Source organism: Capricornis sumatraensis, chromosome 3 (assembly GCF_032405125.1).
Source record: "Capricornis sumatraensis isolate serow.1 chromosome 3, serow.2, whole genome shotgun sequence".
In the NCBI taxonomy this organism is placed as follows: Eukaryota; Metazoa; Chordata; class Mammalia; order Artiodactyla; family Bovidae; genus Capricornis; species Capricornis sumatraensis.
In genome coordinates, this window is record NC_091071.1 from 137,177,359 (window position 1) to 137,195,983 (window position 18,625).

Genomic DNA, 18,625 nt, shown 5'->3' on the forward strand with positions numbered 1-18,625 from the left:
GACAGAATTAACTAAGGCCTTTAAGAAAGAAACAGAGGCATTACTCTAACAGATTGCAAAACATAGCATAAATCTATGGCTGTTAAGAGAGTGTGATTTTATCATAGAAATGTATTCTAAAAACCAGTGGGGTAGCTTAAAAGTGTAGAAAGAGAATCATGCATCCGTGGGCATTTGGTACATTATATAGGTGGTATTTAAAATTGATGAATATAAGTTATGGATGCATTCTGCAGCAAGTAACAGACACCTGAAAAATAGTGGCCTCATCACCAGGGATTTATTTTCCTCACATGACAAGTGGAGGCTTAGAAGATCCATGTCCCCTTCAGCTTTATATTTCAGCCTCCTAACCACATGTTCTTACCTTCATGTTCATTGCCTCCAGGGAGACCAGCTGCCCAACCTTCAGCTTCATGTCTCCATTTTAAGCAGGAGTGCGAAATAAATAAATAAAAGAAACAAGGAATACTGGATGTTTCTTGATAGCAGGACTTTTCCAGAAGTCCCAGTAGGCTTCTGCCTCTACCTCATTGGTGAGAATTCTTGTCCTGCCATCACTTCAGCTTCAAGGAAGGCTAGGGCGTAGAGATGCTGAACTGAGAACAATGACACTATGAACAAAAAAAAAATCTGTTTTTTTTCTCTATGAAGAAGAGGCTGGCTGCACAGACAATCAGAGTTTGGGTTTTCACACATGAATTTTAGGATGCACAATCTATAAAACTAGCTTAGCAATTATAGTAAAACATAAATGGAATAGACATGCCAGTCAAGGATATGATTGGCAGAATGAGTTTTAAAAATCTGACTCAAATATATACTGTCTACAAAAAACATACTTTAGATTCAAAGACACAGATACATTGAAAGCAGAATAGTGGAAAAAGATATACTGAAGTTAAAGTATAACAGATAAACAATGATTATTAAGAGAGCTGAAGTGGCTGAAGATAAAAGACTTGCAGGCAAAAGTTATTATTAGAGACAAAGAAGGACATTTTATAATGATAAAAGGGTCAAGAAGATATTGCATATATATATGCACCATATATAGGTACTATTTATTAGATACATTATATAGCTGTATTACATTGTAAAATATATGTGTGTTATATAGATGTATATAATATATATTGCAAAAATAAATGCATATATCTTTGTATATATATATATATATATAGCATGTGTATGTTTCTATGTATATATAAAATGTGTGTATATATATATATATATATATATATATATATACTTAACAGAGCATAAGTATATAAATATACTCAACAACCTATATGCAGGTCAGGAAGCAACAGTTAGAACTGGACATGGAACAACAGAATGGTTCCAAATAGGAAAAGGAGTACGTCAAAGCTGTATATTTTCACCCTGCTTATTTAACTTATATGCAGGGTACATCATGAGAAACCTTGGGCTGGAAGACGCATAAGCTGGAATCAAGACTGCCAGGAGAAATATCAATAACCTTGGATATGCAGATGATACCACCCTTATGGCAGAAAATGAAGATGAACCAAAAAGCCTCTTGATGAAAGTGAAAGAGGAGAGTGAAAAAGTTGGCTTAAAGCTCACCATTCAGAAAACGAAGATCAAAGCATCTGGTCCCATCACTTCATGGCAAATAGATGGGGAAACAGTGGAAACAGTGTCAGACTTTATTTTGGGGGGCTCCAAAATCACTGCAGATAGTGATTGCAGCCATGAAATTAAAAGACGCTTACTCCTTGGAAGGAAAGTTATGACCAACCTAGACAGCATATTCAAAAGCAAAGACATTACTTTGCCAACAAAGGTCCATCTAGTCAAGGCTATGGTTTTCCCAGTGGTCATGTATGGATGTGAGAGTTGGACTGTGAAGAAAGCTAAGCACTGAAGAATTAATGCTTTTGAACTGTGGTGTTGGAGAAGACTCTTGAGAGTCCCTTGGACTGCAAGGAGATCCAACCAGTCCATCCTAAAGGAGATCAGTCCTGGGTATTCATTGGAAGGACTGATGCTGAAGCTGAAACTCCAAAACTTTGGCCACCTTATGTGAAGAGTTGTCTCATTGGAAAAGACCCTGATGCTGGGAGGGATTGGGGGCAGGAGGAGAAGGGGATGACAGAGGATGAGATGGCTGGATGGCATATCACCGACTCGATGGACATGAGTTTGGGTGAACTCTGGGAGTTGGTGATGGACAGGGAGGCCTGGCATGCTGCGATTCATGGGGTCGCAAAGAGTCAGACATGACTGAGTGCCTGAACTGAACTGAATAACAGAGCACCCCAAATACATGAAGCAAAAACAGGCAGAATTGAAGAGAGAATTAGACAATTCAACAATAATGGAAATCTTCAATATATCACTTTCAGTGATGGATAGCACAACTAGCCAAAAGATTAGCAAGGAATTAGGCTTAAATCACTCTATGAAAAAACTAGATTTAAAAGACATTTGTAGAAAACTCCACTCAAAAATGGCAAAATACACATTCTTCTCAAGTGTACATGGAACATTCTCCAGGACCAGCCATATGTTTGGTCATAAATCTCAAAAAATTAAAAAGTATTGAAATAATACAAAGCATGTGTATCCCAATCACACTGGAATGAAGTTAGAAATCAATAACAAGAAATTTGGGAAGTTCACAAAAATGCAGAAATTAAGCAACATACTCTCAATAACTAATGGGTCCAAGATTAAAACCACAAGGGAGATCAGAAAATACTTTGAGATGAAGGAAAATGAAAACACACTTACCAAAATTTATGGGAGGAAGCTAACATGGTGGAGAATATTTGCTCTATCAGTGTTATTTGAAATTCTTAAGAAGTTATGCAAGGACAATAGATTTTTTAAAGTTTGTAATTGTTGAAAGCTTGTCAATTCCTCCCTTGACAGTTGGATACCCAGTGGCTCCGAAAGGCTGAACAACTTTCTTACAGTCACAATGCTTGTCATGGAGACTCAGCAGAACCCAGGACCCCAAGTCCCTCCATTAATTTTGGATCATCACATATCTCTTCCTTTTTCTCAGTTGGAGGATAATTGTTTTAGAATATTGTGTTGGCCTCTGCCATACCTCAACATGAATCAGCCACAGGTATACATAAGCCCCTCCCTCCTAAGCCCCCCTCCTATTTCCCACCCCATCCCACCCCTCTAGGCTGTCACAGAGCGCTGGGTCAAGCTCCCTGCGTCACACAGCAAACATATACGTTACGATGTGTAAAATATATAGCAGGGGGGAGTTTGCTTCATCACACTTCTGATATCACATTGCTAATATTCAAATCATTCTTTCTTTCTTTCCTGCCACAGACTACAATTCTTTGTACGTTTACTTTAATCCTCTAGACTATTAATTCATCAAATATGAAGACTTCCTTGTGTTTCTCTGGGTGTATTTGCATGGCACTTTGAGTAGTAATTATGAAAGCATATCTTGGACACCCATTATTGCAGGCACTAGGCTACAAGTGCCTGCAATATAAGGCACTTTCATTGAACAAAGCACAGTCCTGTCTGCTGAGGAGATCAGTCATAGTCTAGTACATGCTAAATACATTCTTTGCTGATAAAGAAAATGGATTATGAAGCCACCAACTGGACCATCCTGCCTACTAAATAGCACTTGCTAGATTTACTGAAATACTTTAAACATCATATTAAAAAGCTCAAAATGAAGAGCTACTCAGATACTAACTTCTCCAATAATACATTAAAACCACTAGTGAGCATCCCAAGCTCAGATTTTTTCAGATCAAAACAGTCTAAAATAAGGTCTGAGGAAAGCTTTTCCCTTTCAGAAAGGTGATTTCTGCCAATGAATGAGATCATATGCTTCCAAGCAGTAGGTCCCTGGGGATAATTCCTGCACTTTGAAAAATAAACTTAAAAGAGATTTCTTTTTAAAATATTGACAGCAACAATATAAAGTGCATTCCTAGTTTGGAAGGTAAATTAAATTACAGATGCGATGTTAACATACACACACAGAGAAAGAAACCTGTAAGAAATTGGGTTGCATTGCAGACTGGATTTGGTCGGGGTCAGGTCTTTCTAAAGAGCAGTAGGTCCTGGGCTTTTCCAAGCTTTGTAACCACCGGACACACAGAAGGGCTATAGGCGAGACTGTGCCAAGGCTCTGAGGAGCTGGGCAACACTGGTTTTACTTCTCTGTGGGCTCTGAGTGTCAGGCTGCTGCAAAATGTAGCCCTGGAAAGACCCTGCTGTCTGTTTTCAGAAGTCACGCTACTTCTTGACGCTTGCTGGATCTTTCCCCTAAGTGAAAAGGAAAGCTGTGTTATTGACCAGTTCAGTGATAAAGGATACAGACTAGAAAGGCCGAAGAATTCATGGGTAACAGCAGGTTTCAAAAATGGGATCTAGAATCAGAGTCAGGGTGACCTAGAACCTAAAGAAGTATTTTCATTGCTGCTTTTTTAAAAATTAGACTATAATTGCTTTATAGTCTTGCGTTAGTTTCTGATGTTCAATGAAGTGAATCAGCTATATGTATACATATATCCCCTCCCTGTGGTACCTCCCTCCCACCACACCCCCATTCCACCCCTCTAGGTCATCACAGAGCACCGAACTGAGCTTCCTGTGCTTTATAGCAAGTTCCCACTAGCTGTCTGTCTATCTTACACAAGGTAGTATATATGTCCATCCTAATCTCCCAGCTCATCCTTTCTCTTCCCCTCCTACCCCATTCCACGTCAGTTCTCTACATCCATGTCTATTTCTGCCCTGAAAATAGGTTCATCTGTACTATTTTTAAATTGATGGCTCAAATCACTGAAATGCGATTTAAAAAATAATCTTAACTTTGTATTTATTAGTATTTAGTGAATATTTTAGTCAGACTTGGTTAGGTTATGTTGTTCTTCAATTGCCAAGTTGTGTCCAACTCTTTGCCACCCATGAACTACAGCAGCATCCCAGGCTTTCCTGTCCCTCACCGTCTCCTGGAGTTCATGGCCATTGAATCAGTGATGCCATCCAACCATGTCATCCTCTGTCTCCCTCTTCTCCTTCTGCCTTCAATCCTTTCCAGAATGAGGGTATTTTCCAAGGAGTTGGCTCTTCGCATCAGGTGGCCAAAGTAGTGTAGCTTCAGCCTCAGCATCAGTTCTTCCAATGAATATTCAAGCATTGATTTCATGTAAGATTGACTGGTTTGATCTCCTTGCTGTCCAAGTGACTCTCAATAGTCTTCTCCAGCATCACAGTTAAAAAGCGTCAGTTTTTCAGCACTCAGCCTTCTTCCATACATGACTATTGGAAAGACTGTAGCCTTGACTATATGAACCTTTGTCTGCAAAGTGATGTCTTTGCCTTTTAAAAACACTGTCTAGGTTTGTCTTAGCTTTTCTGCCAAGAAGCAACCACCTTCTAATTTCATGGCTGCAGTCACTATCCACACTATACTGCAGTTTAAAAAACAAAACAAACAAAAAAACCCTCCAAATAACTTAGTGGGTTAGTGGCTATTAATAAAGTTTTATTTTGCTCTGCTAACATGTCTATTATAGGTTGGCATAAGCCTCTGCCCATTGCAGACACTAATTCTAGACCAATGGAGCTGGCACCATCTCAAACACTGCTGATCATCATGTCAGGGAAAAGGTGGGTCTGGAGGGTCTTTTTCTGGCAGATATATGATCTTGCCCAAAGGGACAGATGTCCCTCCAATGACAACACGTTTGGCAGAACTAGTCACCTGGCCCCACCCAACCACAAGAGAGCAGGGAGTGCAAGCCTACCACATACCCAAAGTCAGAGAGCCAGAAATAGCTGCTGAATAGCAATGACCTTCACAGGAAGGATCGTGATAATCAAAGCAGAACAGAAAGTCCAGCATTCCAGCTAGTAAAGCTCTTCCTGTGTACCATCAACCCTTCATCAAAAACATTTCAGCTTCTACTAGGGACCAGGCTCTGTATTACTGTATTCCAGACACTTGCCCCATTATTTTGTGATTGGCCTGGACCTGTCATATTCAGCCCATCATTTATCCACCAGCAGGCAATTTGGCTCCTATCTTCTATGCTTCCATTGATTGCAGAACCCACCATGTGGATAAGCTGTGACTAAGTAATCAGTTCAACTGAAAATTGCAGGAGGAATCATTTCAGAACAGGTTCTGTCACAGTAGAATATGGGGTTTAATACGATTTGGAGTTTAATATCTGAAAAGACAAGGTTGCAAACTCCACTGCCCACAGGGGACAGGCAGGTAACATAATGGAATGGAGAGACTGAGTGTGGGAGGCGAGGTGTGGTGGGGGCTAAGCTGAAACTGGAAAGAATGTGGCCTATCTGAAAGGCGCAGAGGTTCTCATCTGGATTCTTAGGGAAAATTTTGGTTTGGGATTTTTGTTCTCCCCAAAATCAATTTTTTTTAAATTATACTCTATGAACCAAATAAAGCATATCATAAGCAAAATTTTGCCTGAAGGCTACCAATTTGCACTCTCTGCCGGAAAGGTTTGGGTTATTAATATGTGTCCCATGACTATACAGTGGAAGTGAGAAATAGATTTAAGGGACTAGAACTGATAGACAGAGTACTTGATGAACTATGGACGAAGGTTCATGACATTGTATGGGAGACAGGGAGCAAGACCATCCCCAAGAAAAAGAAATGCAAAAAAAGCAAAATGGCTGTCTGAGGAGGCCTTAAAAATAGCTGTAAAAAGAAGAGAGGTGAAAGGCAAAGGAAAAAAGGAAAGATATATGCATCTGAATGCAGAGTTCCAAAGAATAGCAAAAAGAGATAAGAAAGCCTTCCTCAGCGATCAATGCAAAGAAATAGAGGAAAACAAGAAAGTGGGAAAGACTAGAGATTTCTTAAATAAAAAATTAGAGATACTAAGGGAACATTTCATGCAAAGATGGGCTCAGTAAAGGACAGAAATGGTATGGACCTAACAGAAGCAGAAGATATTAAGAAGAGGTGGCAAGAAAACACAGAAGAACTATACAAAAAAGATCTTCACAACACAGATAATCATGAAGGTGTGATCACTCACACTTACCTAGAGCCAGACATCCTGGAATGTGAAGTCAGGTGGGCCTTAGGAAGCATCATTATGAACAAAGCTAGTGGAGGTGATGGAATTCCAGTTGAGCTATTTCAAATCCTGAAAGATGATGCTGTGAAAGTGCTGCACTCAATATGCCAGCAAATTTGGAGAACTCAGCAGTGGCCACAGGACTGGAAAAGGTCAGTTTTCATTCCAGTCCCAAAGAAAGGCAATGTCAAAGAGTGCTCAAACTACTGCACAATTGCACTCATCTCACATGCTAGTAAAGTAATGCTCAAAATTCTCCAAGCCAGGCTTCAGCAATACATGAACCGTGAACTTCCTGATGTTCAAGCTGGTTTTAGGAAAGGCAGAGGAACCAGAGATCAAATTGCCAACATCCATTGGGTTATTGAAAAAGCAAGAGAATTCCAGAAAAACATTGATTTCTGCTTTATTGACTATGCCAACGCCTTTGACTGCATGGATCACAATAAACTGTGGAAAATTCTGGAAGAGATGGGAATACCAGACCACATAACCTGCCTCTTGAGAAACCTCTATGCAGGGCAGGAAGCAACAGTTAGAACTGGACATGGAACAACAAACTGGTTCCAAATAGGAAAAGGAGTACGTCAAGGCTATATATTGTCACCCTGCTTATTTAACTTCTATGCAGAGTACATCATGAGAAATGCTGGGCTGGAGGAAGCACAGGCTGGAATCAAGATTGGTGGGAGAAATATCAATAACCTCAGATATGCAGATGATACCACCCTTATGGCAGAAAGTGAAGAAGACCTAAAGAGCCTCTTGATGAAAGTGAAAGAGGAAAGTGAAAAAGTTGGCTTAAAGCTCAACATTCAGAAAACGAAGATCATGGCATCTAGTCCCATCACTTCATGGCAAATAGATGGGGAAACAGTGGCTGACTTTATTTTTCTGGGCTCCAAAATCACTGCAGATGGTGATTGCAGCCATGAAATTAAAAGACGCTTACTCCTTGGAAGAAAAGTTATGACCTACCTAGACAGCATATTAAAAAGCAGAGACATCATTTTGTCAACAAAGGTCCGTCTAGTCAAGGCTATGGTTTTTCCAGTAGTCATGTATGAATGTGAGAGTTGTACTATAAAGAAAGCTGAACACCAAAGAATTGATGCTTTTGAACTGTGGTGTTGGAGAAGACTCTTGAGAGTCCCCTGGACTGCAAGGAGATCCAACCAGTCCATTCTAAAGGAGATCAGTCCTGGGTGTTCATTGGAGGGACTGATGTTGAAGCTGAGACTCCAATACTTTGGCCACCTGATGTGGAGAGCTGACTCATTTGAAAAGACCCTGATGCTGGGAAAGATTGAGGGCAGGAGAAGGGGATGACAGAGGATGAGATGGTTGGATTGCATCACCGACACAATGGACATGGGTTTGGGTGGACTCTGGGAGTTGGTGATGGACAGGGAGACCTGGCGTGCTGTGGTTCACGGGGTTGCAAAGAGTCGGACACGACTGAGCTACTGAACTGAACTGAAGCAAAATCTTGCCTGCAGGCTACCAATTTGTACTCTCCACTGTAAAGGTTTGGGTTATTAATATGTGTCCCATGAGGCTGATTACTTTTTTTAGGCGCCACTTCCTATTAGGCATATAGGTTCCTGCCACTGGGTTAATGAGGGAAGGGGCATCTGAAGTCAGAGCTGTGAGTGAGTCTGCAGTGTTGTTTGAATTACTGAAAGAGAGGGGCAGAGAGGGTACAAGGTTACTTTGATGAACTAACAATCATTTGCAGAAAGATCAGTCTAACAAATTGAAAGGACATTGTTTAGTAATAGCTAATATTTCCTTTTAAACACAGTATACTAAATATATATTCAAATAAATAGCATACAGTTACAGAAAAGATGTGGCTCTCACTAAATTTCACTTCCCTGGTGGTTCAGACAGTAAAGAATTTGCCTGCAATGCAGGAGACCTGGGTTTGATCCCTGGGTTGGGAAGGTCCCCTTGGAGAAGGAAATGGCTACCCACTCCAGTAGTCTGGCCTGGAGAATTCCATGGACAAAAGAGACTGGCAGGCTACAGTCCATGGGGTCGCAAAGAGTTGAACATGATTCAGCAACTTTCACTCACTCACATTTCATTATTACTAAATTGTACTGTGATAAATTTCTATTTCATCCAGTGGACCCTCTCAAGATTTTGCCACAGGTGCCCCTCAGATTCTACATGTAGGATTGTTTAGTGGTGCCAGAACTTTGAGTATGGAGTCAAATTAGCCTTCATCAGCTTCATCACCTTAGGTAAGTGGCTGAACTTCTCTGTGTCTCAAATTCTTATCAGAAAAATAGGGATAATAATAGCACCTTTTTCTCTTAAATTAGTTTTTACACTTTTTTAAATTAACTGTAAGAAACTTCTGTGCTGTCACTCTTTACTAGAAAAATGATTTTTTCTTTTCCAACAAACTCTGTTCTTGACAGCTATTCTTTGAAGGTTACTCAAAGTCTTTCAAGACAAAGAAATGTCTGTACAGCTGCAGTAAAATCTTAGCACCGTGGTCCTTCTTTAGTTAGGGTTTTCATTACCATTTCACAAGCTGGTTCTGGTTAGAAAGCCCAGAGCTTGTCTCTTTTCCATAGCTGGTGACTTCTATCTCACACCCCATTCCTCTGCAAACAATTTCAAATGCACTTGAACACTATAGACCAATCATTTACAAAGTAAACAATAATTTCTTCACAGGAGACTCCTAAAGGGATCTGTGGTGTTTTGATAATTTGCAGTCATGGAAACAGCACATAAAGTCTTTGGGTCATTGGAATGCTTTTAATTCATGCTTCCTGTGGCAGAGACTACTAATTGCTTCTCAGTAGCTTTTCTCCCCTTCTTTTTAAGAGAATTTAAGCTGAGCACATTGCTGTCCTACTGAAACATTTCTCTTGTAGTTAAATGTTGCCATGTGAAAAAGTTGGCCCAAGAGCTGTAAGCAAGAATGCTGCAAGCCTTCCAGGTATTCTTCTTAAAGGCAGAGTACCAATCTTTTCTTCAAACTTTTCTCTATTATGACACCTTGAATGTGGATATGATGGCTGGAGCTCCAGCAGCTATTTTAGATTATGAGGTTTAAGACTAATTCTCAAAGTGTAGACTGAGGACACATCAGTTCAGTTCAGTCGCTCAGTCGTGTCCGACCTTTTGCGACCCCATGAATCGCAGCACGCCAGGCCTCCCTGTCCATCACCAACTCCCGGAGTTCACTCAGACTCACGTCCATCAAGTCAGTGATGCCATCCAGCCATCTCATCCTCTGTTGTCCCCTTCTCCTCCTGCCTCCAGTCCCTCCCAGCATCAGAGTCTTTTCCAATGAGTCAACTCTTCACATGAGGTGGCCAAAGTACTGGAGTTTCAGCTTCAGCATCATTCCCTCCAAAGAAATCCCAGGGCTGATCTCCTCTCCAAAATTCTTGTGTGGGAGGTTTAAAGCCCTTTTTCCAATCACATATTTATGTGAAGCCTAGAATTTTCTTCATAGACTTCAACCAAAGTAATACATTGCAACGGATTGCATGCAATAATAGATATTTGATTCATATTGTATTCTAATTAAGTCAGCTAAAGATTTAAAAACATGTAAAACAATGTTATTCTTCTCAATAATTTCTTTTGTTTTCAAAAATATCATTAATGTTCAGAAATCTGTGTTATTAATGTTTATATGCAATGGGTTTAGTATTATTTTAAAATAAAAAAATGGGTAAAAAAATTTCTCAGTGTTCATTTTTAACATAGTAACCCACATTAAAAAAAGCTCTTTGAGAGGCCTGAGTAATTTTTAAGGGTGTTAAAGCTATAAAGGGTGCCCTAAACTTAAAAACTAAAACTATTCTAGTCCCACATTCTAGGAATGGCAGAGAAATGAGCTACAAAGAGCTTAAGTTAGTTTCAATTTCCTTTTAGATGAATAAAAATTAAACTTCTATTTTGTGTAAGCCACCATCATTGAAAGCATTTCTGTTATATACAGGCAAACCAATTTTAACAGATAGATTCATACCTTCTGTTATTTCAGTCAAGACTGTGGCTAAGAACACAATAAAGCAATTAAATGCTCAAGGTGTTTTATGAAGCACCCTTGGTTGAGAGCGCTATTTAAATAAGACAGCGTGAAGTGTGCATTCCCGGCCTTTTTTATATCTGTAATGTCACAGACATCTAACTGCAGATTTTGCTGAAGTTCTGTATCCACTAAGTCCTTCCTATCGTCAGACCTAATTAAAAAACAACAACAACAACAAAAATCCCCTAGCTTTAAGGGAACAAAACTGACTCCAGTAGCTGGGTACTAGTGTAGCCAGGGTGGGGGCAGGGAGGTTCTTCTGCCTCTGAAGATCAGGTTTGGTCACATGGCTGCCCCCCTGCCCTTGGCAGAGAGCCAAGTGGGGTGGAGCAGAGGTCATGCCACTGCGCAAGCTGCCTTCAGTCTCCAAGGCACCTCCTCTGCGTTTCCTGCCTTCAGAAAAGACGCGAAGGAAAACCCAGCAGCTGATGACTGCCAGGAAGTAAAGGACACAGATTCTAGGGCCGTGGGAAAGAGGGGCGGCGCGGCGCAGGGGAGGCCATTCCATTCTGAGCACAAACCTAAGGAGCATTGGAGGAAAAGAAAAGCAGGAGCTTCCTGTGATATGAAACCTACTTTCTGCACGGAAATGAAGAGCCTCTGGTCTGCCATACAAAGTGCATAGCATTCCCCTTTAGAACAGAGGACTCAGCAAGTGGGCTGTACTTCCCATAATGCACAGGGCTGAAACTCATTGTTTCTAAAATTCAATTTGCTGCCAAAATTTAAACCGGGTTTGTGCTGAATACTGAATAGAAATAAAGCAGATTTTTCTCCATGTATTTGCAGTACATTTTAAAATCATAACTCTCTTGAGAATAATATGGCAAATTTGCTTTAAAAGGCCCACCAACCACTGTATTTTTTCCATCTTAGATTCTCTTCACTTTCTTTACATTGCAGTGAGTCTCTATCTGGTCTGTCTACCACTATACCTCCAGCACCTACAATAATATTATAGGGCTGAAAATGTTGTCTTATTATCAGTTTGTCATCTACTAAAGGAGTCATTATGCTTCTGCAAAAGTGTAAGGTCTTGTGAGGCCCTTCAATATATTCAGTGGTCATAAAAATATTATTTGGAAAAAGTTATTTAAACTGGACTTTGGCAGGAATTAAGTATTCAAGTGTAATAGTTTAATTGATTAAGGGATTTATTATCCCAGATGATGTAGTAACTTAAAAATCATAGTGGTGAGAATGTACTTTTAAGAATACATTTAAATAATTGATTTCCTGTTTGGCTCCCCCTTAAGAAACTGTTTTGTTCCTACTGAATGGAACCATCCAATCAAGCGCTGTGAAATCATGGAGATGTCTATGAAGAACTCAGCCAGGAAGACTTGTCCCTTTTCAAACTGGATGCACCTCACCAGTGTGTCTAGAGCCCAGAACTGGGGACAGGGGGCTCTTCATCATTTTTCTCCAGCTTCTGAGCTGATTCTCAGATGATGATGTCTGTTGTATCCAGTTGTTCAAGTTGCTATCCCTGCATCCCTCCAGAAAGGCTCTGGAGTGCCAAATTGTGTGTGTGTCCATGATTTTCTGTGTTGTGCTGCATTGTATACTCAGCTGGAGAAGCAGGACTCCTAGGTTAAATAGGGGTGAGTCATGCTCTTGGAAAGAACTTTAAGTGCTAGTGGGCTCTCTGAACTGTTAAATGAAAGATTGAAAATGTCATAGTAATAGTGTTGGCAATTAGAAGGAAAATGCACGTATTATCTCATAAATGAAGAAACAGAGTCCTGGAGAGGTTTCATGACTTGCCCCAAACCACACAACTGGTTAGTGATAATAGACCTAGCCTGGCTCTTAACTAGTGCTCATTTCCTATGCCACATCACCAAAGGTAGCCTGTAAACAGTAAAGCAAAACTGTGAGGGCATTCTGAATATACTTTCTGTGTCCTTATAGCATTTATCACCATTTATTAAAATTATCTGCTGATATATTTCCTCCACCAAATTGTGAGCTACTTAAATAAATATGTATTTATTTATTTGCTTCTCATGTGCCTAGACCCAGTGCCTTACACATACTGCTGCTGCTGCTACTGCTAAGTCATGTCAGTCGTGTCTGACTCTGTGTGACCCCATAGACGGCAGCCCACCAGGCTCCAGTCCCTGGGATTCTCCAGGCAAGAACACTGGAGTGGGTTGCCATCTCCTTCTCCAGTGCATGAAAGTGAAAAGTGGGCACTAAATAACTTAGGAAGAAAATCCTCATTTAATTTGAATTTTTCCTGACCATTCTTATTGGAAGCTACCCAAGTGGCCATACTTGGAAGAAGTTTTAGTTAGGGTCCAGCTAAGGAAACAGAAACTACTGCACATCTCTATAACGTATATATAACATAGGAAATTAGCTCCACAGCAGAGATCTATGAAGGCAAACAGGGGATGACGAGGTGAGGATCAGAGACTGTTAATGGAGGGAAATGGGGAAGAGATTGTGCTAACAGAAGTACTTAATGGCAAATGGCATCATGAAAGGACTGGTTGTCCTGCAGGATCTGGGGTCTTTGTGGAGATGGACCCAAAACTGGAGGGCCCATAAGAAGCAGAGTGAGAGGAACAATACCCATGTCCCCTCCCTACCAGCACTTTCTTGTCAGTAAAGGGAGAAGGAAAGAGAACATGACCCCTGGGAGCCTGACTCACCCCTCCTGTGTGCTTGGTGGATCACTGCCCCCAACACAATGGAAGTCCTTGAGGACCATCCACTGCCCCTCATGCTAAGTTAATATTCACCAAGTAGCCCTCAAACCTCAAGCCTAATTCCATTTGCCATGGTGTTATTTCAACCAAAGTGTGAAAAAAATTTTTTTTAAATAGCTAGTCAACTGCTCTGCAAAGAGGGGAAATTGTCAATGAAAATGACTAAAATTCGTTAGTTTAGGGACTTCACTTTTTTTTGTAAATTAAAAATGAAGGACATAAAGCTTTTTGACTGATGCAACAATTAAAGCATATATTTTAGCACAACCACTGAGTGTCGATGAGAGAGGGTGGGCCAGGGCACCCCCCAGCAAGAGTCCTGGAGTGGCTTGGATTATTTCACATGGTCCATAGGAGGGTCATCTTTAACAGCTAGATGTTTCTTTTCCCTTTATTTTGGAAAAAGATAGAAGTATAGCCCAGAGAAAGAAAGATATCCTGGCCTAGGATTAAGAAAAAGATGAAGAAATAAAAGAGGGAGAGCTACAGCTTCTTTATGCTGAGAACCTGCTGCCTGCTGTCTCCAGCAGTCCTGGCCCTATCCCTGAGAGTGAGCTTCCAGAGAAGCCCAGAAAGAACTCCCCTTACTCTTGACTCTCAGATACATGTGCAGTTAAATGTGTAGATCTCAACGTTTGCAGCAGAAGCTGACAGATATTGACATTTAGGGAAAAAATGCTGCAGGCCAGATAAAATTGAGATTAAATCAGAGCAGCTCTGAGGTCCAAAGGTGCCCCTGCTCCGCAAGTCTGGCTGGCAAACACACTGCATCTCTGCATATTAGATGTTATCGGGGCACTCTTGCTAGTGTTCTTAGTTATGATACTGGTAGGGTGGTTCGAAGGAGATAGTGCACAGTCTTAAGAGGTGCATGCAGAAGTATATAGGGGTGAAGCTTTAATGGTGTTTGCAGTTTATTTTCAAATGGTTCAGCAAAAAATGTTATAAATGTAATATATGTATATATACATGAATGTGTGTTCAGTCATGCCCAACACTTTGTGACCCCATGGACTGTAGCCCATCAGGCTGCTTTGTCCATGGGATTTCCCAGGCAAGAATACTGGAGTGGGGGGGATTCCCTGGTGGTCTAGTGGTTAAGAATCCTTCTTGCAATGCAGGAGACACGGATTTGCTCCCTGATCCAGGAAGATCCCACATGCCTCAGAGCAACTAAGCCCGTGCACCACAACTATTGAGTCTGTGCTCTAGAGCCTGAGAGTTGCAACTATTAAGGCTTTAGCATGCCTTAGAGCCCCTGTTTCACAACAAGAGGCCCTCTCACCACAACTAGAGAGTAGCCCCCACTAGTTGCAATTAGAGAAAGCTCGAGCAGCAATGAAGTCTCAGCACAGCCAATGAATAAATAAATATATATGATATATATTATTATATTATAATATTATATAATATAAAATATTATATATATATATATATAAAAGATATCAGGGCTTCCCTGATAGCTCAGTTGGTAAAGAATCTTCCTGCAATGCAGGAGATTCTAGTTAGATTCCTGGGTCCAGAAGACCCACTGGAGAAGGGATAGGCTACCCACTCCAGTATTCTTGGGCTTCCCTTGTGGCTCAGCTGGTAAAGAATCTGCCTTCAATGAGGAAACCTGGGTTCAGTCCCTGGGTTGGGGAGATCCCCTGGAGAAGTGAAAGGATACCCACTCCTGTATTCTGGCCTGGAGATTGCCATGGACTGCATAGTCCATGGGGTCACAAAGAGTCGGACATGACTGAGTGACTTTCGCTTTCACTATATGTAAAAACAAAAGAATACTGGAGTGGGTTGCTGTTTCCTCCTCCGGGGCATCTTCCCAGTCCAGCGATTGAACATATATCTCCTGCACATCCTGTATTGCAGGTGGATTCTTTACTGCTGAGCCACTGGAGAAGCCCCATATACACACATGCTCACCTATAAACATAGATGGTTAAATGATGTAAAAATGGAAAAAAAATGTTACTATTAAATCTAGGAGGTATTTGCTAAACTTTATGTTTGAAAATTCACAATAAAATTCTGGGGAAAATATCTGCTATATATTTGGTAATTATAGTTCCTATCATCCACTATTAACATAGAATTACTTTATTAGAAAAAAATCCTTATCTCTTGAGTTTGGCAAATTTGAACAAATTACTACAGTCTAAGTGAAATAAAGAATCGATTTTCTAACCTTGGTACGCTTTGAGTGATCAAACTCTGGACAAGATAGAGTTCACCATGATAAAGCAAGAATTAAAACCCTTCAAAATACTGTGAAATTCCCACTACTCTAATATGAACATCTGTGGTACTTACTTTGACTCAGGGCAGTATTCTCAGCTGTTCATCCATTCATTCAGCATTAAAGCACTTGCTATGGCCCTAAGATTGGGGAATATCTACAGTCTACTCTCTAGGAGCTCCCAGACAATAGAGGAGATGAACATGGAAACAAAGTGGGCAGTGGAGTATGATCTGTGCAATGATTCAAGGGATCACAAGGATAAGAGTGGGGACAAAGGAAGGAGTAGGCACTTCATCTGGGGTTCAGTAAAGGACCAGCAAGATGGGATTCAAAAAAGAAAGTTATCAGTTAGGGAGGTTAATGAAGGGATGATTTATAAAACTGTGACAGAGTTAGGGAAAACACACAATGGATGGTAAAGCCACCAACTGTGGAGCTATTTCCAGCTCTCAACCTGAAAGGAGCAAGAGGAAAGGGCACTACCAGGACTCAGAGAAAGCAGTTATGGCTTTTGGTTGAAGGAATACGTCAAACTGCAGTGACCCAACAGGGAGGTTGCCCAAGAGGAAATATCCTTGTCCTGTCTTCCCTCCCAGCTCTCAGCTCCCACCAAGGCCTCCCATTGGCTCAGCCTGAATGGAAGCCAGGAGACCAGAAAGCTTGGTTGATGCAGTCCCCAAGTTCAGCCCCCAGAGGCTGAACAGAGGGAAGGACCAACAACGGTCAGGACCAACAATGTTATTTAGCAAAATGGACAACACTGAAGAAGGCCTTGAAGTAGGAGTAGGAGAAGCAGGGTGAGGGGGTTGGGGAGGGTAGAGGGGGAGGGTAGAGAGGTGTCCACTATGAGAAAGCAAAGAACATGTTATACAACGGGACCAGCAAGAGGTGAGGCAGAAGTTAGCCTCACATGCTCAGGAACTGCAGGCATCTTTGAGTGAGCTTTAAACTGTTTTAGGCATCTCCTTCTCTCATGGACACTCTTTTAGGATCAACTTCTACCATTTTGCCATTCTTATATATGCAAAATAAATGAGCTTCAGATTCCTTGAGAATTGTGGCTGGCACCATTCCCTTAAAAGTTATTTTGGCCTGGTGTTGTTGATTTGCATGTCATGTGTATATCCTTTGTCCTCCCCTCTGAATTTTAAGCTTCTTGAAGACAGCCGTAAGATTGAATTTGTCTTTGCACCTTGTAAAGTGCTCTACATATGGAAATCGTGATAGATGTTTAATGATTGATTCATAGACAAGGTAAGACCTGCATCCATGTTCTGAGATCAGAGAAACTTAGCTTTTAGGAGAATTCACTGTGATTAATTATAATACTAATAGATCACAGATTGACTTAAAATGTTTTCTTGATTTGTTTAAGTATGAAGATCTGCAAGTGTAGATTTTTTTTTGCAGCACACACACATATTAATAGGCTTCAGTTCAGTTCAGTCGCTCAGTCATGTCCAACTCTTTGCGACCCCATGAATTGCAGCACACCAGGCCTCCCTGTCCATCACCAGCTCCCGGAGTTCACTCAAACTCATGTGCATCGAGTTGATGATGCCATCCAGCCATCTCATTCTCTGTCATCCCCTTCTCCTCTAGCCCCTAATCCTTCCCAGCATCAGGGAATTTTCCAATGAGGTGGCCAAAGTATTGGAGTTTCAGCCTCAGCATCAGTCCTTCCAATGAACATCCAGGACTGATCTCCTTTAGGATGGACTGGTTGGATCCCCTTGCATTCCAAGGGGCTCTCAAAAGTCTTCTCCAACACCACAGTCCAAAAGCATCAATTCTTTGGCACTCAGCTTTCTTTATAGTCCAACTCTTATATCCATACATGGCTACTGGAAAAACCAAAGCTTTGACTAGACGGACCTTTGTTGACAAAGTAATGTCTCTGCTTTTCAATATGCTGTCTAGGTTGGTCATAACTGTCCTTCCATGGAGTAAGCATCTTTTAATTTCATGGCTGCAATCACCATCTGCAGTGATTTTGGAGCCCAAAAAAATAAAGTCAGCCTGTTTCCACTGAAAACATTTCCACTGTTTCCCCATCTATTTCCCATGAAGTGATGGGACCGGATGCCATGATCTTCGTTTTCTGAATGTTGAACTTTAAGCCAACTTTTTCACTCTCCACTTTCACTTTCATCAAGAGGGTTTTTAGTGCCTCTTCACTTTCTGCCAAAAAAAGTGTACAGTAATTCACGAGTGCATGTTCAGTTGCTCAGTCACGTCTGACTCTGTGACAACATGGACTATAGCCCGCCAGGCTCCTCCGACCATGGGATTTTACAGGCAAGGATACTGGGATGGGTTGTCATTTTCTACTCAGTGATGGCAAAATTGTTCTGGGTTCATATACATTTGTAATTTATTAACCAAAGCATCCACATTCATTTGAAAAATAGTTGTATGTATTATTCAATATATATTTAATGCTTGGGGTGCATGTGGATCTTTAGAAAGCTTCACAATAACTCCATAGTTAAGAGTCTTCCAACTGCAACAGGCTCATATT